We start from the raw sequence: 7,191 nt of genomic DNA on the forward strand, positions 1-7,191 counted from the left end.
CTTGCTGCATCAAGATAACTTTTTGAAGTGGATGCTTGAGAAGTTTCTCCATTATAGCCCAAACCTGTCTTATTTAGTGGAGACCGCTGCACACTGATAATCTCATCCAAAGTTTCAGATCCTTTGACAAACTTGAGATTAATAGTTTTTGTTTTCTCAATTTCTTTTCTAAGACCAACAATTTCACCTTCTAATTTTTCAAGATGTTTTTCCTTTTCATCAATTTGGAATTGTAGAGTATCAATAATCATGTTCTTTTCTTCTATGCATCTCTTGAGTCTAGTAATTTCATCATAAAGGTTATCCACATCTACAGCATCCTCATAATCATCATCTTCAAATGCCATTAACAACCCATATTTATTACCTTGTTCATCTTCATCACTGTTTGATAAGCCATCACTATCTTCATGGGTGTAGTAGCTTTTCTTATTTGCGCTTTGTTTCTTGTTCCATCTAACTGGTTCCTTTCCTTTATCCTTATAAGAGCATTTTGCAGCATAATGACCTACTCTTCCACAAGCAAAGCATTTGAAAGGTAGCTTACCTCTGAACCTTCCAGAACCTCTTTGAAGATTTCTGACAAAATTTGATTCTTCTTCCTCTTCTTCTGGATCATGGCTTGCTTCATAGTAATCTTCTTTGCCTGATGCTTTAAAAGCAGCCTCCCTTCTGTCTGATGGTCCTCCCTTTCTCATTTCATAAGCAGTTAGAATTCCATGTAGCTGAGACATAGTAAGAACACGGAGATTTTCTTTTTCTTCTATTGCAGATACTTTGGATTCAAACTTGGGGGATAATGATCTTAGAATCTTTTGAACTACTAGAGACTCCTTTACTTCTTCACCCAAATTTTTCATACAATTTACAATCTCATCTACCCGAAGAAAATAATTAGCCACACTTTCATCATTATACATCTTGAGAGTCTCATATTGAATTCTGAGAGTTTGAAGTTTGGCTTGTTTTACCTGTTCATCTCCTTCATAGCTTGTGATCATTTTGTCCCATATTTCTTTTGCTGATTTGAAGTGCATTACCTTCATGAATTCTGTTTGGGATATACTTCCTAATAGAGTACTGACTGCTTTTGCATTTGTTTCATACTTCTTTTTCTCAGCTGGATCTGTAGGAGTAGGTGAAGGAAAAGCATAGCCTGTTTCTACAATGTCCCAAACTTCAGTACCAAGAGATTGAAGATATGCAGTAACTCTTACCTTCCAATAATTGAAGTTTGTCCCATCAAAAACTGGTGGCCTGATTGATGCTTCTCTCTCGTAGTTGCTCATGATGAACGATCTACCTTCAAGCGATCAAGCTTTTCTGAAGGACCTGCTCCGATACCAATTGTTGGAAATAATACTGAGAGGGGGGGTGAATCAGTATTATCAAGCAATTTACCAAATCTTCCTTATTTGATCTTTTGAGTTATTCTTGCATATCAGTACCATAAAATAATGAGCATGAATAAAGAAAATAGACAGCCACACCAAAGAACACAAGATGTAAGGTGGAAACCCAATGCGGGAGAAAACCACCTGCTGCAATATGTCTCTATCTTCTTTCAAGAAATTCTTTTTACAATGATTTTGTACTGGTGCAGTCCTTTACCAGCACGCAGGCTGCAACCTGCAGAGAGCTACAACTCTCTCTCGTTTTCCAGTCTCTCCTGGAAGGGAGCTACAACCCCCTACTTCTTTTCATGAAGAATCAAATGATCAACAAGTATACAACAGATACAGTCCACTACAGATATCAGATCAGTAATTACAGAAATAACCCAGAACACCTTATGAACAGAAATATACAGTCAACAGATCATCTTAAGACAGGGACGCATATTTTCTTTCTGTGACCTGCGACTGGACGCAGTCTACCTTCCACTGTTCTGCGTGCTGACGCACTGTTCCTCTATGCTTTGCTGCGACCGGCGCACCCAGAAACACTATCGCGCCGCGTCTTTTGCTTCAGAGACGCACCCAATAACACAGTCGCGCCGCGTCTTTTGCCTCAGAGACGCACCTGAGCCTTTACTGTACTGCGTCCCGGCGCACTTTCCCTTCACTGAACCTGCGTCCCTTCAGATATAAAAGATATGAGGACTTCAGAACCAACCCAAACACTCAGATCCACAGATCTGATCATGCGCCATAGAGATCACAGTCCATTAGAAGATTCGCCTTCATAGATCTGGACTAGATCTCACCAAAAGATATTCAACCAAGATGATGCATAATCCAAATGAACTCCTTTGCTTTATATAGGCAAGCTTCTCCCCAAAACATGGAACAAAACCACGAGCCGACACCATAGAAACACAAAACCGTCGGCTAGATACCACACAAGAAACCCCCACGTGCTTTTCTCTGCCTTGAAATGTGTGCACTGGGCGGACGCACCTCCTGAACGGCTGGCCTGCGTCCCTGGACGCGGGTTCTGTATGGTATACCTGCAGGGACGCACTTGCTGAACATATTTCCTGCGTCCTTCTTGATTTATCACCTGAATGGGTTTGCCATCAAGGACAACACCTGAATCATAATGCCAACATACCCTTGGTCGCTTGAATTAAAGTCTAATTGATATATGAGAACCCCAACATGAATCTTCAATAGAACTTAGCAAGGCTCAAGACATTGTGAATCTCTGTTAGAGTCTTCAGGTCTAGCCAATCTCAAATGACTTCAATCTTGGTTGGATCCACATGCACACCTTTCTCATCAATAATGTAACCTACGTATTGAACCTTGTCCATGTCGAAGGGGTATTTTTCAAAGTTAGTACATAGCTTGTATTATCACAAAGTGTGAATGATTTGTTGAATATCTTACAAGTTTTTTTCTAAACTCTTACTGAAGATGAGGATATCATCCAAATATAAAACCACAAAAGAGTTTGTGAAATGTCACAAGATATGATCCATCATTCCCATGAAAGTTTCTAGAGCCTTTGTTAACCAAAGGGCGTGACCAACCATTAGAAAAATCTCTCCCTTGACTTGAAAGAAATCTTCCACACATTAGTTGATCCTATTAGCACTTATTGGTAGCTAGAATTCAAATCAATCTTTTTGAAGTAGGCCCCCCACTTAAAGTTGGTCACGAAAGTCGTCAATTTGGGAGATTAGGTACCAGTTCTTGGTTGTGACTTTGTTCAAGACTTGGTAATTAATGCATAGTCACCAAGTCGCATCTTTCTTTTGCACATTTGGGCTTCCACAAGGTGAGGAACTTGGCCAAATGTTCCCCTTTTGGATTAGTTCTTGGATCTATCACTTGATTTGTTCATTTTCCATAAGAGAGGGACAATATATTGTCCCATTGGGTAGAGGTGCACTAAGGTTCACATTGATTGAATTCTCGATCTAAAAATGTAGAGGTACCCATTGGGTGAGGAGAATATGTCCTTGTATTTTTCCATGTCCTTATTCACTTGCCTCTATTATATGAAGGATCCCTATGTGGAGGCTATGGATGTGGACACAATCTTCCCCTTACTTTAAGAGTGAATTAGGAAGAAGATAAATTTCCCAATCTTAGAGATGACCTTACTGCATTACTTGATATCTTGTATAGTTATCTTCCCAAAGTAATAATAACGCTATGGGGTTTAGACTCATATACAACATGTCACTTCCACAAGTATGGTTGGCATAACAAAACATCACAAACTTCAAGGGTAGCAACATCACACAATACCTTGTCCTTAAAAGGCTTGATGATGTAGGGCAAGTGATACTGTTGGCTGACGTAAGGCTCTGTCTCTAGGTGGAGACACCTAGTAGTGTATGGATGCAAGTGTGGTGTTGTTGATATTCCCAACCACTTAATGAAATATGCTAAGATGAGGTTCTTTTGACACTTGCTATCAACAATCAAACAAAATAGAGAACCCTTTAGCCACATTCATGAGTGAAAGAAGCGCTCACCTTCCTCAAGACCTTTGGGTTCACTTTTTTGGACCTTGGTGGTGGAGATGGTGGCACTGGGTTATGTGTGAATGATCTATTTCCCCTTGTCTAGTTATGATTTAGAGTTAGCATATGTTTCTAACTATGAGGATTTTATCGTGGCCACCAATGGCTGTCTTGCACGACATTCATTAGTGTTATGAGAGGGGATCTTATGGAACTTGCACCACTTTCCTATGTCTTTCTTCTTCTTCCTATTACCATTTCTTGTTTTCATCTTAGGTGGGCTGTCTTTTGGGGATCCGCCCCAATTTTGTTATTATTCTATAATTTGGGGATGTCCCTGCCCTGTTTTTGTTGTGAAGGATTCATAGATCCAAAGTCTCATTTTGTCTGTTTAAGCTTTTACTCTATTTTTATAGCATATAAGTATGTTGCGTTAAGTGAGGAGATGTCTAGAAACTCCATTTCTTTCAAAATGTATTTTTGTAGACAACCATGGTACAAGAATTATATTTTTCTCAAAGTCTCTGGTACCTATCTTGGTGCACAAGGTATGAAATATCTTTGTGAAATCTGGTAGTTATTGGTTCATTTCCTATCATAGTGTGATGCATCTCATGCATTGGTCTTTGTAGCTTATAATAGTGAGATAATGTTCCTTAACAACATCCCTAAGAGATTCCCAAATGGGTGCAAATAAAAATAGTGTGGATTCCTCAGTGGCTATCTTCTAACAATGAGTTTTCCATTAATCACTAACATGTGGGAGAACCCTTAAGGAATGCAAAGGTAATATTTTCTTTATCAAAAAAATCGTGGATTGAAAAATATCCTTCAAGCATATTTAACATTTATCTAGAGAATTCACATCTATTTAGCCTTCAAATAAAGGAATATCAAAATTAACTTTTATATTAAAGGGTGGAACACCTCCAAAGTGGCCACTAGATGAAGATGCATCGGCTATTGACATTTGTCAAAGAATTAGGGAAAAATCATCTATCATCTCATTACTTTGTTGCATGAGGGATTCTTCAAACAATAATTTAATAGGATCTCTTACTCCCTTATATTTCTTTTCTTCCACCATGGGAGGTCATCGAAGTCAGTGAGGATGGTCTTTCAAGGTCTTAAGTAGTTCGAGTCCCAACTCCCTATACCCCGACCTCATTAGGACATGCACAAAAAAACATATAAAGAGTAGACTTCTCTGATACCAGTGATCCAAATTTATGAACATAATGAAATGTTTTACAAACTTATAATCAAAACATAGAGATATAAAGAACCTTGACTTATATTAAATAAATGCAAAATGTTAAAACTATAAAAATGCAAAAGGAAAACAAACTAACCTGAATGGTGGTAGCCTATATTTGAAAATAGATGCAATGACTACATGTCTTCACCGAAATATCTTACAATGAGGTCCAAAGGCCTTTTCTATCATAAAAAAATAGATGAGAAACCTAAACATCCAAAAACCTAACCCTAGGAGATGAAGTGCCAAAGGCTTGTGGCCTCGATGGGGTAAGTTGGAATGTCAACTTCTCGGGGTTGTAACTTTGACATATAATATCCATTTGGCGTGCATGATATCCCATTAGAATGGTCTATTTGGCATGTATGATTTTCGACTACTGATGAAGTCTATGATTGTTTTTGGATATTTCCTAAAAAAACATCATTTATGGCCTAAAAACGGCTTTGAAAGTTCAGGACCTACAAACTATAGAAAAATTGCCAAAATAGAAACTATGTTGTGAACGAGTGGAATAGTTGGGTAGTCACCAATATCCACCTGGATCACCATGTTTGACCATGGTTGAGCCTTTTTAACAATAATTGACTATGGTTAACTATGGAGAACCTAGGAGAAAAATGTTGACCATGGTTGACAACATTTAACTATAAATGACTATGGTTGACCACAGTTAACTATGATGACCACCCAACCATGGTCAAGCATAGTTGACCATGGGTGACCAACTAATGTATGCATGATCTAATTAAGAATATTAGCTTGTTATGCTAAAATCCTCCTAATATTAGAAACAAAATGGTATTCATGTGCTTAAGGATTCATGAGTTTTGCAAGTGAAAATGAGTTTTTATGTTAATTTTATGAGCAATTTTAACATAAATAAGAAACTAAATAATAGCATATAATTGTATAAAACATCACCAAAAACACATCACAATAGGAACATTATGAAGGAGTTCATCCCTCCTGGGCTACGTCTCCTTGGTCTAGCTTCCAATGTCTTGGGCCTCTCTATTATGATCAAATGTGTAAAAAGATGTGTTTACAATGCTCAAATGCTTCTAAAACCTACTCCAATGAGTCCAGAATGTCCAAAAATGGCTACCTAGCCTCTTTCTGCACCTAAGTTGGTCAAAAGCTAGAAACTTTATGACCTCTCCTAGTTTTTCAACTATTCACTCCACAAATTGTCCAAAATATGGCATCATCCTACAATTTCACCTTCTAAGTGTGCTAACAGAGTGAACATTTCACCGAGAATAGGGCGAAATTGTCGGACAATTAAAAAGAGTGCTAATGTCTACGAACCAAAATTCATGGCCACGTGGGGTGCATAGGACCAGGGTCGGGCTCTTAACTCCTACCTAATCCACTAACCACCAAAACTTCACGGGCACGTTCACATATGGTGGTCATGTTTAAGAATCATTGGTTATGGTTAACGTGGCGGTGAAGGGAACGGATTATGTGGAAATCATATGGGCGGTTAACATAACATTTTGTTTAGGGAAATGGTTAGCCCCTAGCCATGGTTCGTGGACCAAGGTTGGGGGTTAATCACTGTCCCCACACCCCAAATAAATGTGGTATATACCTTAAATAATACGTGCCATCACATATAGTTAAGAACCATCGCTTGGTATATTGGTAATGGCACTATGTTATGAGCCTAGTCCCTCCGGCCCTCACCCATAATTTTAAGAGGCCCTCAGGAGTGCACATGGTGGTCTCTAACTGGGCCACGTGTCACCTCTTGATTGGCTGAGTCAATACCCATGCAACCAATGAAAAACTACCAATTGGACTTGTACAGTGATGACACTTGTCATCTCCTCATTCGTCGAAGGAGATTCGTTGACCAGTCAACCTGCCGGCTCATCCTGCATTGTTAGCACCACATCAGTAGTAAGGACTATTGACTAAGCTATAAAATTATGCATAATTTAACTATTTGAGAAAATGGACAGAATGCGTTTCTGGGAGCATATGGTGTCCATTTTGCATGAAAAGAGTT

The sequence above is a fragment of the Pinus tabuliformis genome, chromosome 8 (genome assembly GCF_031772625.1).
Source record: "Pinus tabuliformis cultivar Carrire ecotype Pingquan chromosome 8, CPIR1, whole genome shotgun sequence".
Classification (NCBI taxonomy): domain Eukaryota; kingdom Viridiplantae; phylum Streptophyta; class Pinopsida; order Pinales; family Pinaceae; genus Pinus; species Pinus tabuliformis.